This window comes from Chelonia mydas, chromosome 1 (assembly GCF_015237465.2).
Source record: "Chelonia mydas isolate rCheMyd1 chromosome 1, rCheMyd1.pri.v2, whole genome shotgun sequence".
Taxonomy (NCBI): domain Eukaryota; kingdom Metazoa; phylum Chordata; order Testudines; family Cheloniidae; genus Chelonia; species Chelonia mydas.
In genome coordinates, this window is record NC_057849.1 from 47,088,998 (window position 1) to 47,105,864 (window position 16,867).

General features: G+C 46.5%; 2 non-coding genes across 2 annotated transcripts; both read right to left on the reverse strand.

Moving 5' to 3' along the window:
* Positions 1 to 2,095: 2,095 nt before the first annotated feature.
* Positions 2,096 to 2,168, reverse strand: TRNAV-AAC. Its single transcript has one exon. It is a non-coding gene; the product is annotated as a tRNA-Val (tRNA).
* Positions 2,169 to 2,842: 674 nt separating this feature from the next.
* TRNAN-GUU lies at positions 2,843 to 2,916 on the reverse strand. Its single transcript has one exon. It is a non-coding gene; the product is annotated as a tRNA-Asn (tRNA).
* Positions 2,917 to 16,867: the final 13,951 nt, after the last annotated feature.

Sequence of the window (16,867 nt, forward strand, 5' to 3'; positions counted from 1 at the left end):
TCTCTTGCAGTTTTATTGTGAGAGTGGGTGTTTTTCTTAAAGCACTGGTTTGTGGAATCATGGGGTTTGGGGAGACTATCAGTTTTCATCTTTTAAGAAAGTGCCTTTCCAGTGCTCATGCTTTCAGAGAAAGCTGGAAAATGTGACCCAAATGTAACCTAAAGGATCAAATGTCAGAAGACTGAAAGAACCCAACATTGAAAATATCTACTTAAGCCAATCTCATGATGTTGGGGGACCCACCTGACTCATAATTGTAGAATCTGTGTGGTTGTCAATACTGTGTGTATCAATTCTTCCTACTACTCTACTTTTCTTCTCCCCTAGCCAGTACAGCATCCTTTTGTGTGTGTTTTTGTATTAAATTCAACTTATTTTTTATTATCTCCAAATTTTCAATTTTTCAATTCTCTGTTCAGGTAACCAGTGCTGTGGGTTTGGGGAAGAGGAAGGAGAGAACAATTGGGGTTCTCAGTACGCAAAATAAATGGAAGTAAACTGTGGATTTTGGCACCCTGGAAATAGCTAACGTTTTTGGTTCTCTGTCTCTTCCTCCTGCAGCAATGACTTTAAATTTAAGAAAAAGTTTTCGTTTTTCATATCCCACCCCAGTACACTGTAATACAGTAGCAACAATCTTTCCCTTTGTCCTCAGTTCCAGTATCTTTCACTACACCCAGCCAGAATTAAGTTAATTAGCTGGGAATCTGGTGAAATAATCACCATAAAATGGTCAGTGCTGACATTAGGCTTTGAAGTAAAAACACACTTGCTGCTAGGGAGACAATTTCTCTCTCTGAAGGCTCTTATCCCAAAATGTCTGCTGAGTCAGGCGGACATCACTACTTAAGTTTACACTAATTTCTTCTTGTGAGTTTCAGAGTAACAGCCGTGTTAGTCTGTATTCGCAAAAAGAAAAGGAGTACTTGTGGCACCTTAGAGACTAACCAATTTATTTGAGCATAAGCTTTCGTGAGCTACAGCTCACTTCATCGGATGCATTTCCACAGTATGCATCCGATGAAGTGAGCTGTAGCTCACGAAAGCTTATGCTCAAATAAATTGGTTAGTCTCTAAGGTGCCACAAGTACTCCTTTTCTTCTTGTGAGTGTTATCTTCCTAATGATAAGAGCAGAGATTTAATTTTTTTAAGTGAAAGTTCACAGCCTGGAGGCAGGCAAATTCAAAATATGCAAGAGCAATTATCTGGTTAGGTAATTCCATTATATTGGGCTCCTGGGATGTAGCTGAGCAGCATTGCCTCCACTGCAGAGATTAATCAACTGGAGAAAATTATGCCAAGCACCGTGGTCGGACTGTAAAGCTGGTATTTGCCTTGTCTTTTTAAAAAGGATACCCATACTAGTACCATTTCAACCTCAGCTGTTTTTAAAACGACTTTTAACAAAGTAATTCAAAAGAACATTTTTCTGCCCTATTTTAACCATGGTCATCTACGGGGAAAGTTACATGTTTTGGATTCCAGCAAAGCTAGTTGTGCAACTGATACACTATGCTGCATGTCAACATTTTGCTTAAACAAAATCTGCGATTGTCCAAGTAACAACAAAGAAAGCCAATGCCTATAAACGCTGAGTGGCCTATGCCACTGTTATGGGCTGATCTACAACACTGGGCCACGGGCACTGGGAAAACTTGATGCACGACCTGGTCAGTTTTGTGCTAAAGTCTCTTTGCTGCTTGATGCCATTTGGAAAAACCCTACAATTCATACTAAAAAACTCGACTTCATTCTTTTTAAAATCGGGTTCACACTGCCTGGTTTTTGTGTGACAGCTTGTGGAATGACAAATCCGGAACAAAGGATTGCTCTCTATGGGCCACCTTCACATTATTTTAGAGTAGTAGATAACCTTTAGCCCCTATAAAAGGCTTCATGAACACTTTCCCCACGCCTAACAAAAATGTTAATTTATCAGAGCAGCTGACAGGGTAAGGAACTGGGGGCTATAACTTAGACAGAGCTTCTGTATTATTTAACTCATCATTGACAGAACTCAAAGCAGAATTTCAGGGTGTGGTCTGTTCTAAGACTAAAACTGCAGGAAGGGAATTAGAAAAATAAAGGGCGGTTTGTTTCCGCCCGGTTTCGAACCGGGGACCTTTCGCGTGTTAGGCGAACGTGATAACCACTACACTACGGAAACCCGACTTGTTTTTATTAGTCGGGTGGTCTCTATTATAGGTTACACAGGATTGGGTGTCTATTATTCACCGTGCGGCGTCTAGGTTCGTTCCGTGCCGGATGCAGAAGCTACGTGGTGTCCCGGGGCTTCTTTTCCTTTGCCACAGAGTTTGCGGGGTGCCAGGAATAGCTTCTCCAGCTTCACACCTAACGCAATGGCCGCATCTATGGCCTTCCTGCTCCCCGAGCGGCCCCGCCGCGCCCGTGCGGGTGGCGCGTGACCAGCGAGCGGGCGCGGGCCGCGTGGCGAGCCGCACCGGCAGCTTTGGCTGTTAAGCGAACTCTGCCCCGCGGCTGCTCAGGGGGCGCGCGAGGGCCGAGGCGCGAGGCGGGGGGGGGGCCGCGGTTCGGGTTTGCACCCGGGGCCTGCCCCAGCTGCGCACTGATCGCGCGGCCCCCGCGGCCCGGAGCCAGGGCGACGCGTGCGGGGAGCGCAGGAGAGAGGCCGCCGGCAGCGGGGCAATGTCCGGCCTGTGCTCTGCGGGCCCCCAGAGCACTTGGCTGCAATCCCAGCCTCTGCAGTAAAAAGTGTCCCGGCGGGAGCAGAAGCCCCCGGCCCTTGCAACCCGCTGCGCAGGGTCCGACCCCCGATTCCATCGTCTCAGCACCCCCCCCCCCCGGGAGTAAAACACGTGTCGTCCCTGGGTGGGCTCGAACCACCAACCTTTCGGTTAACAGCCGAACGCGCTAACCGATTGCGCCACAGAGACTTGCGTGGATAAATGCTCTGCGCGAGGGATAATAAGAGGCGCCCCGGCTGGGAGAGCCGCGCCAGCGCTGAGCGATGCTGGGAGCTGGCGCCGGCTGGGCGCGGGGCAGCGCTGGAAGTGCTCCTGCGGGGAGCGGGGAGCCCCAGGGAAGGGAGAAGCAGGGGGCGCCAAGGCAACAGAACGGGGCCCACGGGGGGAGAACGGGGCCCGGCAAGACAATGGGGCGCAGGGCCAGGAGCGCGCAATGGTCTGGGGGAGCGGAGCAGCCGGAGGGGGGGACTCCAAGCGACACTCCGCTGCCGGTGGCGACAGCCCCGGGTACTGCGGGGAAACTCCCCTGCCCCGAGAGCTGCTCGCACAGTGCGGGCCCCGCTGCAGCTCGTTACCGGCAGGCGGGGAAATACCGAGCCCTGCGGGGTACGCGTGTCTCAGCCAGCCACCCCCGGGCCATTAGCGGCTTCTGTGCAGCTTTCCGGCAGCGCCGGTCACTTGCAGGGAAAGTCAGGAAATTCCCTCCTCTCTCCACTGTATCACACCGCCTCAGGGCCCTGGGCGATCCGCATTGTTGTTTGCTCACTCTGTGGCAATTACACTCTTCGCCTGGGTCTTTGAAACCCTGCTGAGGCTTTGTGTCTCGCACACACCCAGTCAGGAATTTAAGAAATAAATGACTACTTCCTTAGGCAAGGAATTTGTCCTTTATAGATATGAAGCATTTAACACGCCTTCTCTCCAATCTGATTTATCCATACTGCAGTGTGGATACACATTTCAAAATCGTGGAGACATGCTGAATAAGGAGAGACAGGCTGTATGGAAACTGAGGACTGTCCAATCCTACAGGAAGTGTTTAGCAAACGATGGCAATGCAGAAATATTGCTTTGCAGTTATGTAGCATTTTTCATCCAGAGGTGCCAGCATGCTTTAAAAAAAGTTTATGAATCAGTATCCTTATTTCACAGATGGGTAAACTGAGGCAGAGAGTAAATCAGTGACATAATCCCAAACAGAGACCAACTGTCATGTCCTGTCTCCTAATCCTGTGCTCTAATTCCTCCTGTTGACAGTTTTCATTCTGAGTTTTTTCTTTCCAAAGATGGCCATGAGATTTGTGTATTCAGTACGGATCTGCATTGCTGTTTGGAAGAGAAAATTGATGTCCTTGTTTTTTTCTTTTGTGCATGCCGGAAGCATAGTAACAATACACTGTCCATGTCCCTGTCCTTTCCCTCACATCTGAGGCACACAGCATTACAGCAACTGTGACTTGGGATAAGTGAATGGATGGTTTTAGAGATAGCAGAATGCTTTACAACTCTTTAGAAATGTAAAAATTGAGATGTTTTTAAAAGTACATACATACTGGTCCAGAAAATAGTGAGGTGGGTGTTCATTCAGATGAAATGATTAGTGAGTGAGTCACAATACTCCAGAAGGACAGAGAGGGAGGACAGGCCGCAGGTAATTGGATTCTGGCACAGCTGTGGTTACAAGTGTGGCTCTGAAGGGGCAACCAGTACACAAGGTTTTAGCACTACATGTGGCTACACTGGAACTCAGCTTGTGCAGAAGCTTTCTTATAAAAAAGAAAAGCACCTTTCTAGGCCCCTAGGGCTGCAGGGTGACTCTATCAAGCATGGAGAACATGCACACTAATGTCATGGTGTCTGCTGGAGTCCAGACCACCTGAAGCAGTGATTCAGAGGGGTAAACCACCCTTACCCTCTTGAACTCAGTCTTGAGGCAACTCTAAAGGACAGTGAGGACACTTCATTATTACCAGTATCATTTCTGATCATTTTGGGGAATGGAACAGGCACAGGGGTGGGAATTGGAAGTTGCTGCAGGGAAGCAAATATAAAGGGAAGGCCTGAAGAGATTCACGAAGATAGAAAAAGGAGAGAAAGGAAGATGGGGAAGGAAGAGAAACAAAAGGCAGAAATAGCAGAGGCCTATGTTTACACAGAGTATTAAGCATGACAATAAGAGACTGAATAAATAATAAATAAAAGAGTAGTCACTACATAATGGCTGTATTCACCTATTAATCCCTGTGCAAACCTCCCAGTGACATGACTGAGAAATCTGGTAAGGATTGAGACGAGCATGAAGTCCTGAATTTATATCCCAGCCCACAGAGCATTCTTGCAGCAGCGCTTTAATGTTGCCAGCGTAGACTAGCCCTTATTGATGGTCTTCAACCCTCTCCTCTGAATGAGTTAAGGCTAGTCTACACTGTGGCAGTGCTTTAACGTGGCTTGTATGGTCTCCCAGCGCTCTAAAAAAACCCACCTCCATGAGGGGCGTAGCTCCCAGTGCTGGGAGCATGGCTCCCAGCGCTGGTGCACTGTCTACACTGGCGGTTTACAGCACTGAAACTTGCTGCGCTCAGGGGTGTGTTTTTTCACACCCCTGAGTGAGAAAGTTGCAGCGCTGCAAAGTGCCAGTGTAGACCAAGCCCCATGATGTAAAATGCATCACAAAAACCCTGGAAAGAAAGGTAACAACTGAAAGGAGGGAAATTCTTTAAAGTCTTTTTAGAATGATTAATTTAAATACTTGATGCTTGTTTCATTAGTTAGGCCAAGAAAACATTCTGTGAACAATCTGCTTGGTAAAAGTAAATGCAGGAGAAGTCTTTAGAGCACTGTGATTAGTGGAAAGAGACACAATCAACTTGAAATCTAGTCCATAAAAAAACAATTAGTTTAAAGTAATTTCAGTTACCTGACTATGAGCAACCCTACCAATTGTTGTGGTTTTGAAACCACATTTTTCTAATTTTTTAACCTGTTTTTCTCTCGCTGTTGCGGTTTAAAAAGCCACACAAACAGCAGGAGAAACGAAGACCTCAATCTTGCAAATATTTTACAGTTTGGGGCATTGGAACAAATCCAGCAAGTAAATAGTTGAAGTCAATAGGACTACTCTGGCGATGAGTAAAGCTACATATTGCTTAAGTATTTTCTGGAGCAGGGCCTAACAAAATATATAGAGAAAACAATGAAACTGACTATACACAAAGGTCTGTCAAATACACTACTGAAATAAAGAGAGGGACTATTTTTTCTCTAATGTCCTTCCTTTAGTTGTAGGAATCTTAGGTGTCACTAGTAACAATAGTACGTTAGCCTAAAAAATTACACGGCTCTCTGATCGGATTTTATTTTTTGACAGTGTCTCAGGCTTGGTCTACACTGGGAGGTGAAGCGATCGATCTAAGTTACGCAACTTCAGCTATGTGAATAACATAGCTGAAGTCAGCATACCTAGATCTACTTACCGTGGTGTCTTCACTGCGGTAAATGGATGGCTGACGCTTTCCTGTCGACTCCGCCTGTGTCTCTCACCCAGGTGGAGTACCTGAGTCGAGGGGAGAGTGCTCGGCGGTCGATTTATCACGTCTAGACTAGATGCAATAAATCGACCCCCACTGGATCGATCACTGCCCGTCAATCCCGCAGGTAATGTAGACAAGCCCTCAGAAAACACCAGCCACATATTCCCTTGTTGCTGCTTTGTGGATGGTTTAAATGACATCCAGGGTTTAGGAACCCCACTGTGAAAAGCTGCTATGGGGATGGGCTGAACCAGTGCATCTTGGCTGGCCTACATATGATCCCTCCCTGCCCAGCACCACTCATGTTTAGCAGGAGAGGGGAAGTGGAGCAGCTTTGTCAAAAAACTGCCCCTTAGAGGATTCTTTGCTGCTGGGGCCCCTGGATTAATTTAGCCCTGTAGTTTCACCTCTTCTCCGACATCTCTTTTTGTACCCAGATATTAATTCTTTCCTTCTTTTTCCTGGGGTGACCCTCCCATGGCTGGCTGCATGACAGGAGCATGGAATGTGGCCCCAGATCTACTCAGTAAGAAGGTGCCATTTTACATAGTCTACATTCTGACTATAACCACAGATTCCAAGCATCTATTTTTGGCATTGCTACATTTTAACCACAGCTTTGGGTACTTTTTGGAAGGGAGGTAGGGCCATCCCTCACAGCTGTTCCCCAATATAACAGATCGATCTCAAGTGAGACTCAGATTTCCTGCTATGCCACACAAGACCTCGTTTTCAATACTGTGCAACATATTGACACATTTCAGAGTAACAGCCATGTTAGTCTGTATTCACAAAAAGAAAAGGAGGACTTGTGGCACCTTAGAGACTAACCAATTTATTTGAGCATAAGCTTTCGTGAGCTACAGCTCACTTCATCGGATGGATATTGCAGCCACTAAAGACTTTATGGGTAAAGAAATAGCCCCACCTATTATTTCATGTTACACTACAGCTGTTTTTCTCATGTTCCTCATTCTGGGTGTGCGTCATACATTGTAAAGGCCTAAGTTATTATTGATGATTTGGGTAGTGTCAAGCTAGGCTATCAGGGGAGAGTGTGTTTATGTACTTGGCCCTTCCATGTTGATTTATGTTTTCAAAGCACTATGCAAACATAAACAAATTAGTCAGGGGTCCATTGCATTATATTTGCGATATAACATGATGCCTGCAAACTATCTGAAATTATAATAAATTCAACTGAGCATATTTTAATGTCATACACCAGCATCTTATCTGAGTCCTTGAAGCTAATTATCAAGTAGTAGCACATGAAAGCAGAGAGGGATGAATACCTCCAGGAGGCATTTTAGGTCTGTGTGTCCATATTCTGTGTTACTATTAGATATGAAAGTACTTACATTAAAGGATTATTTTGAATTGCTCTTAAAGATGTCCAAAGAGGGGGATTAATGTGTTGGAAATCCTACAGCACAACTGGAAAAGCTTTCCAGCATTATACATTTCCATAGGCTCCACTCCCTACACTGCCAAATTTATCTCCCTCAAACAGGAAAAAGTGGATTTCAAATAGCAGCTGAGGCATCCATAGGAGTTGGGTTCTAGCTATAATGAACAAAGCATCAAACTACCTTAGAGTGATTCTGCAACGGCAGGAGCAAGGGCTATTGATTGGCATGAGTAGCACAGATGCAGTCAGAGGCAGAGTAGGGGTTTGTGGGGCCCAGGGCCAGAGTAAGTGGGGGCCCCCCCCACCCCTTCCGCTTGCAGTCCCCCTCTAGACCCCACCCCCATGGCGCTCCTGCCTGCGAGCTGGGTTGGGGCATGGGGGCTTGCCCTGCCCCGCTTGCCCAGCGCTCCTGCCGGGGAGCAGGGTCGGGGGCTTTAAGGAAGGTCCTTGGGCTGTGCAGGGGCCGGTACCGGTTGCCACTTCTTACCGGTATGCTGTACCGGCCTGTACCGACCCACTTTCACCTCTGATTACACCACTTTTAGGCGAGCATAACTCCATTGAGGTAATGGTGTGGAGAATTAGAACCGTTCTCTGGCCCTGTTGCTCCTCACCATCTTGTGAGGATCAGTGTAAGCAGAACCTCCACCAACAGAGGGTGCTGTATCATTACCTTAGTGTTAAACTGGCTTCTTTGTTAGTTTTCAGAGTAACAGCCGTGTTAGTCTGTATTCGCAAAAAGAAAAGGAGTACTTGTGGCACCTTAGAGACTAACCAATTGATTTGAGCATAAGCTTTCGTGAGCTACAGCATCCGATGAAGTGAGCTGTAGCTCACGAAAGCTTATGCTCAAATAAATTGGTTAGTCTCTAAGGTGCCACAAGTACTCCTTTTCTTTCTTTGTTAGTATGTCCTTGTACCAGATCTGGGCCGCAGGGTGGTGGTAGGAGGTTTGAGTCCTGCCTGTGTGTGCTGGAGTTGTTGTTTGCAGCATCCCAATAAATCTTTAGGTTCTCTATGTCAGTATTACAGTCTTTCACACCATCTTGTTTTCTTCTATTGTGTGAGTGTCTTTGGAAATTGTCAGTTTATTGTTAAGCTCCTTTGGAAATAATGCAGAATTAGGGCGAAACTCTGCTCTCAAATCTCCCTGGCTGATCCTGACTTAAATGTTTTGCTGTCTCTTGGTGCAGGCGAGCCCCCATCCACACAGGGAATGAATCTCAGCCATTCTCCCTGTATGCATAGGAATCCATTCAGGCAGTTCCAGAATAGAAACTGTGTTTTCTCTAGGTCTGTTGTCTTTCATCTTGTGTTTGAGTGTCAGCATTTTTAGTATTTTCTTTGGACCTAACCCTGCTGTCATCGAATAGAGTCAGAGGATATTTGCCATTGACTTAAATGGAAACAGGATCCAAGGCCTGCTGTGTGGAAAGGGTGCTGCAAGATCTTCCACATCCATGGAGCAGCATGTGCTTCTGAGTCTGAAAGAATGGATGTGGGGTTCTCTCTAGAACCACTCAGCTCTGCCCCTGGAATGGCTAACTAGAGAGCAACGCTAGGCGCTGCAACCTCTCTCAAGACTTGCTAGCAAATCTAGATCCACTTGATTCTGGTTGCATAGCCCCACATTTTTCTTCGTTATAGAAGTCACTTCTGAAAGCACAACACACCCACTTCTGAATCAAACCCAGCGAGTGTCATTGCTGAGAATCCATTTGCAGCAGAGCCTTCATTAGGTACCAGGCTTCTCTAGAGAAGCAGCAATTCCTAGCCCAGCAAGGCTCAATGCCTGGTTCTAAAATGGAAAATCATATAGCTGCAAGGGGGAAAGAATGAGTATTCTCATGGCTCCTCGCTGGTTTAGCTTCCTCGGTGAGTATTTCTGGCATTAACAGCACAGTCTCTTTCTGTCACACCAATGAGTGTCAGCCACGGAATGTATGTAGCCCTGCTTCCTGTCCTAGTGCTGAACAGGCAGTTTGGAAAGCCCCGTTTCCTTTGTGTGTACGTGACTCATGATTTCAAGTGAAACCTCAATAAGAGGAAGTGAGTGGTCTGGTTTCCAAGCTGGCAGAAAAAGGAAGAGCAACTGTATCACAGTGGCTGCTCCTTGTTAAGGGCCCAATCCTGCAAGGTGCTGACAGCTTCCTCCTGTCACACTGAGCTTGCAGGGAGAGCTGGGGTGTTCACTAGTTTGCAGGAAGTGCTGAGCACCTTGAAAGATCAGACCCTTAAAGTAAACCAAGGGAATAAGAGGAGGAAGGAAGGAAACAGGGAAAGAGTGAAAGGGTAAAAAAAGAAAGTAGTGAGAGAAAACCCAGGGGTAGGAGAAAGTGATGGGGGAAAGGGTGTGAAATGAGCAAACAGGGAGCAGTGAGAGAAAGGAGAAAATACACAAAGAGATCTGGACATATAGATGTTGGCTCCGTCCTTGGCCATGCATAAAACCTAGTTCAGCCCCTTTGGTAAATTAGAGCAGCCTCGAGCCCAAATCCCTGACATCTTAACAGGCCGACTCCCCTTTACTGGGAATATCCTGCCAAAAATTAAGCCCTGTGCAACTCTTTGAAAGCAGCAGGGGGTGTGAGTTTCTGGTGCATGAGGTTTACAGTCCCTAAATCAGTCTGATCCTACTTTCATTTACACCCATGTAAATCAGGAGTAACTGCACTGAAATCAGTGGAGCTACACTGTCCAACTGGCAGAAGTGAGAGGAGAGTCAGGCCCTCTGGCTGTAGGAAGGGCTGCCTCAAGGTCATACTAGGGTCACACCCTCCTCCAGACTGTGAAAGCTATACCTGCCTCAAGCCCTGCTCTCAGGTCCTGAAGATAAAGCTGCTACAGGTGAGCAGATTGGCAGGTTGTAACTTGGGATATGTCTATACTTTGAGCTGGCAGTGTAACGTCCAGCTCAAGTAGACACACCCATGCTACCTCTGATCAAGCTAGCATGCTAAAAATAGAAGTGCAGTCAGGGCTGGGGGAGGGGCTCGCTGCCCCAGCACTTAGCTAGAATCTCGGACAGGATCGTACCCGAGTGGCTAGCCCCTGCTGCAGGTTGTGAGGCTGGAGCTGCACTTCTCTTGTTAGTGTGCTAGCTCAATTCAAGGTATGTTTATTCCTGCTGGAAATTACACCTCCAGCTCAACGTGTGGCATTCCTCTGGTTAGTGAAATCCCCAGTGAAGTGAAATCATAGGGAGCACAGAAAGGGGGCTGAGGGCTGCTGGGGATGGTGAAAGAGCACTGCCAATGCTGAGCTCTGTGATCTGAAGTAAAGACAGGCTGAGCTGCAGTCTGCTACAAAGACAACATTTGACTTGATTCTGCGGAACGGGCCCCTCCCTTTGCCAGACACTGTCCATGCCTCTGAGAATCATCCATAATATTTGTAAAGAAGCTCATGCCCTTCAGTGAAAATATTAGGGACTAAGAATCTGCTTGATGCCCATCCCACAAACCAAACACTTCTTGAATTTCAGAAAGGGTTTGTTAAGTCCCCTTCTCAGCACCACATTTACCATAGTCCAAAATCTTCGCAGGGAGCAGCTAACTGGCCCACTCCCTCATCTCCTGGAAAATGCACTAGGCTTCTCCATTTTGGGACTCCATGGTGTGGGAACCCTCACCTGAAGGAGCTTCTTGGTTGTGGAGGCAGCTGCTTCTATCCCCTCCCATCATGCCCTCACACATGCAGGTGGTCAGATGGTTCACTCCCCGGCCCCATCCCAATATTCTATACTGATCTATGTAGCTTTTTATGCCAAGTTCATCACTGTAGTATCTGAGCGCCTTCCGGTAGGGCATTAAGAAACATGACTGCACACCTGCCACATGTTGGCTGTTCTCTCAGCCTCTTGTTTGGAAGGGGTTTAGGATTTTTTTTTTAATATGCATGTTGCTATGTGCGAGTTCAAAGGAATGTGCCCAGTACGTAGAGCAGAAGGTGGTGAGGTTTGTGATGGTCTTTAGTTCCCGGAGGAGTTTATTCCCTAGTCTCAGACCAGCCACTGAGAAACTTCTGTCTCCAACACATGAGCTTTACCCTTATTATTGAGAGTTCTCTTGTGCCAGAGGAGGGACGTTGTTGAACACGGTCTTAATCTCAGAGCTTCAGTCCATCCTTTAGATACCCTGGGCCCTGGCCATGGAGCACCTTGAAGATAAGAACCACGACCTGAAACTTGATTTGAAATTCTATGGGAAGCCAGTGGCAGAACGTGGAGCAGTGAGACGTAACCCTCTCCCAGGTCCCATAGCTGTGACTCCATTAAGTCTTTCCTGCACTCTGGGGCTTCTCTTGTCTTTGCATCCCAAGGTACATCCTTCTCACATCAGATGGCCACATATGGTAAAAACATAGGTGAGTTTCTTGTTATGCTGTTCTGTTCACTGAATAACTAAATGCACTCTAATGCACGTTTGCTGTATGCCATGGAATGTGTTCTGTAGCTATTGTAACTCTATTTGCTTCCTCCCCTGATAAGGATCTGTAGCTACTTCCTAGGGTGTTTGTTTAACAATTCTGAGGAATCTCTATATACACTTCTTGCCTCCTGTTCGTTGCACTGGTTTCCTCTTAGGCAATATATTGGTTACAAAACTATCCTTTTGACTTAATCTCATACCCATTTTAAGCAATGAGTTTGTTTGTTCACTCTAAGATAAAAGGATGCTTAACAAACTTGTTCCGTCCCTAAATACCATCTGCAGTCTGGGAGTCTATAGGCTACAAATGATAACCACTGAGGCCTAATGTAGCTGATAATATTTCCTGGGAAAAATAAAGAATTTTAGCCTGAAAAAAACCCCTCTCAAATTGCTATTGTTATTTCACCTGATTTTTTTAAAACCGAAATTTACCAAGAGATAAAACCTGAAAAAAACCAGATGGCCAGTTAGATATGAAATACTTTTATGCACCAGCTGCTTACACTAGCACACGTATCTAGACTTAGCTCCCTGTCTGCATTGAAGGCCATCCGAAAATGTCACCGTCCCATGGTAAATTTGTTCTGGGCCACAACTTTATGCACAGACCAACATCAAGGCTGATTCTAGGGTCCCATTATTAGGGGGGAAGTGGGTATTTTGGGGGCCCTGGATGTTTCTATTTAAAAAACAAACAACCTTCCAGAAGTCCAGGGGCTAGTTAGACCCTTAAAAAATCTTGGATTTTTAGGCATTTTAAAAAGTAAAATTTGGCTATTGTCTATTTTCCTGTGATTTATCATTTATAATAAGGATGAAGACTCTCCAATCTGCTGCTGTTTAATTTTCCTTGTCAGGCTTGCCAAAAAAAAAAAAAAAATCCCAAATGAAAATAGATTTCAATGAAATATTGACAGTGTTGTAACACTGCTTTCTATTATGGCTGTCACAGTAAACGGCAAGGGAGATACGGTTTATACATTGCACCTAATCTTATTAATTATTTCTGCTGATAACCCCAAATGCAAATGCACGGTTTAAAGCAAGTTAACAAAATGATGCTAAATTGTAGTGTTCTTATGTGAAGATCCTCCAAGTGGAATCTGCTTATATAGCAAACAAAACACCCGTATTTTAATTTCAGCCAGCGCTATACAACATTTGAAGCAGTAAAACGTATACTAAGAACTACTCAGCAATTAGGAAGACACATTCACAAAATAAGTCACTCACTAAAATAACATACGGTACTTCAGAAACAACGGTGGATTGACAGGGCACAAAGCGCCATACAGTTTTCTCTTTTCTGTTGGCATCATCACAAATTGACATGATGGTTCTAATAAGTACAAGGAAAGGAAGCTGTATTTAAAGCTAAATCCCTCCCAATACAATACAATAACTTCACCTCCAAGCCTATGAATCAGAACCAGTTCACCTGTCCTGAAAAATAAGATGATCTGATGGATACTTCAGGTGATAAGGGATGTAACTTGAAATCTAAAAGTCAAATTTACTTTGACATCTTTTCAACATATTTGGCCCCTTTTTATGATTCCCTGGTAGAATAGATGTGATCAATCCATGTTATTTCAGTAATGTTTACCTCTTTTCTTATTCCAAAGGCTGATTAGCCTGGGTCTGTTTCCTGGCTGTAGTGCACATGCACCTCAGACTGCTATATTACCAGCTGTGAGTGCTTAGAGAGTGTCACTCTACTTCCCTCTCCCTGATCTGCCAGTGTTTGCAACTGAACCAGTTCCTGCTCTTCCCTGAAGCAACTTTATATTGGGGGGGGAGGGGGACTTAAGGGGAAGGCAAGGGGAACACCTTCCCACCTCCATACTTCTCCCTGGTCCCCAACTCTCCACACAGAAGGCGAATACTTCCCATTCTGCACCATCAGTGAAATGGGGAGTGGGAGAGAATCCATTCGGGAGGGGACAAAACTAAAGTTTTAAAGCAGGTAGAGATAAAACTCCACACCTGCTAATAACTATCTTGGTCTCTAATCCCAATCGTAGCACCACAGTGGTTTTTGAACTCTTCCCTACCAGTAGAATTTAAAGGCGTCTCTGCTCCATTTTACTAGGACAAAGGTCTGTCAACATGGTGGGCCAGGAGCATGAGCGGTAGGAGCAAGAATCTAGCATGGAGAACCACAGCATAGTATCATGGCCTCCCCATGATCTTAGTCCCTGCTGTTATTTTGTATCAGCAATTCGATTCTGACTCTGCTGGGGCCCCTGCCTCCCTCCACCATCACTAGCCCGACTCTCCCAGAGCATGTCCCTCCCCCCAGCCCCCAACTCCTTACCTTACTGTCACCTTAAGAGCATCCCAGTGCCAGAGGGCAAGGGGGTAACTGGTATCAGGTAATGCAATTCAGCTGTCCTGACCAGCTCAGGGTACCCCAATTCACTGCTGTCATAATCTGTATTTAATCCGTGCCATGTAATGTATCATTGGAAAACTAATAATTCACCAATCATTAATATTCTTGTGTGATGTATGTACAGGGTGTGTACTAAGAGTTATGGATATATGCTGGAATTAAGACTAAAATGTGTTTAAGCAAGGCCTGTCGGGGGAGTTGATGTATTTATCCCAGTTAAGTTAATAAGCTGTGATGGGCTTTTGTCTCTTTAAAGTAGCAAACAAACCTTATTATTTCTTTGAGTGATCCAAAAGAGAGCTGGACACTTCAGGGCACACGGTTCTGGGAAAATTCAGGAGTGGGAGCGTGTTGGAGTAGTAACCAAGCCTGTGGTGCCCTTGTGCTATTGGCAGGCTGCTGGAGCCAGAGTTGCTGATCTCAGGGAGTACAGCACACAGACACTCAGGGTGTGACCGGCATGCCTGTCTGCTGGTGTCCGGTCTGTGAGCTACAGCAGCAGAGCATTTCAGGCTCCCAGAGTTACAGGGCAGGCAGTGACAACCCCTCACTGCTCTGCGCTGCGCCCCAGAATGTGACACGTCACCTTCCTGCTGGTGAGATCTTGGCCCTCAGCTGATGGATCCATCTTGCTTCCCAGGCCCAGCTGTCCCCGACACCACGAGGAGCCACGGCCTTGGTTCCAGCCGCCGGTGGCAGAGGAGGGCCCAGCAGCGTGCTGCACACAGAACAGGAGCCAGCTGGCACGGTGCTCATGGCACAGAGCACAGTACAGCGGAGCCCGGCTGGCATGCTGCCCACTGAACAAGGAGCAGCGGAGAGAGACATGGTCGATATGCTGCATGCACAGCACAACACAGAGCAGGACACAAGTGCCAGCCAGGCTGCAGCGTGCTCCCTGCCCAGCCGTGTTCAGGAGTTGGGACCTGGTTTTAAAAAGTTTCAAAACTTTCTTCAAAAAAGTCTTTCCACCATATCAAAAAATATACTCACAACACTGATACTGCCCCCACCAACACACACACACCCCTGTAACAAACAGATAAATCAAAGAAGGGAATCAAACTCCACACCCAAGTCCTTTGTAATGCACTTGCCACAGGGCAGTGTTCACTGGCCAGAAAAAATGGTCACAGACAAAAAACTCAGATGAAATGAGGGTAACAAACCCCAGAGGCTTTCACTGCCGAAAGTAGGGGAAGAGGATACACCCTCATCTATAACCCCTTTTAACTCAGCTTCCTCTTTCTTATATACCCTTCTCCACTAAGCCATGTGACAGGCAGCAACATAGTAACCCTTCACAGGCTGCAGTGCATTTACCATGGCATGTACATATTCCCCACCCACTGGAAGATGGCCCTGACAGTCTTCAATCAGCAAGCCTCCCTCATCCTGGGAAACGTAGTCTGTACTCCTGTGGGTTGTGCCTGTTGTATGGTGCACTGAGAAAGCATAGGGCTGCAGAGCCATATACCACCATGTCAGCTGGGGTTGGTCTCCATCATTTACAGCCAGAGGCCCATGGTTGGTGATCAAGGTAAATGGTGCTCCAGGAAGTACCTCAAGGCCTTGACCACCTATGTTACTGTGTAACCTATACCAACTCAGCGTGGCACCCTGTCCCCTTCTGAGTCATGTAAAGAGGTCACTGAATCTGCAGAGCTCTTGGCTAACACAGAGATGTCTTTTTGCTCAGCCAATAGAGGCCTGTGGCTTTAGATCCAGAGATCCCAGGTTCAATGCCTGCTGGCGATGATCCACTCGGACATGGTGTTACAGGATCTAGCACTCCTTCTGTCTGCGGGAAAGAGTTTCCTGCTTAGGTATAATGCAGGATGCTCCCCATCAACCAGGTCCTGGGAGAGTGGCCCATCTGTTGGCAAGATCCATTCCTTCTGCACAGCACCAGTTCACTGCAGAGAATCGGTCTGATTTCCAAAGGTACCCACACAAGCCAGGGATCAGTGGACATTCTGGGGTGCTTTACTGTGCAGGACAGTTAATGGGGCTGTTGTCGTGGAAAACTGGGGTGCAAACATCAGTCATCCTCATGCTGCACCTCTATAAAGAAGTGCAAAAGCACTGTTCACAGAAGTGGTGTGACTGCCTCAGGGTGGGTAGTGTACAATTCTTCCCTCTCTACCACAGCTCTGGCTGCAAGAACCACAGCAGAGCTGATCATTTGCATACCTGACCATTCTGGGGCTCTCTGTGGTGCTTTGTATGAGGGATGCTATTGAAGCGCCCGTTCATACTTTGCATTTGAGCAACCAGTCTGGATAAAAACACCTAGCTAGACTTTGGATCCTATAATTCTACTGTCAGAGTAGAGCAAAAGTATTTGAGGGCATGTCTACACTACAAACCT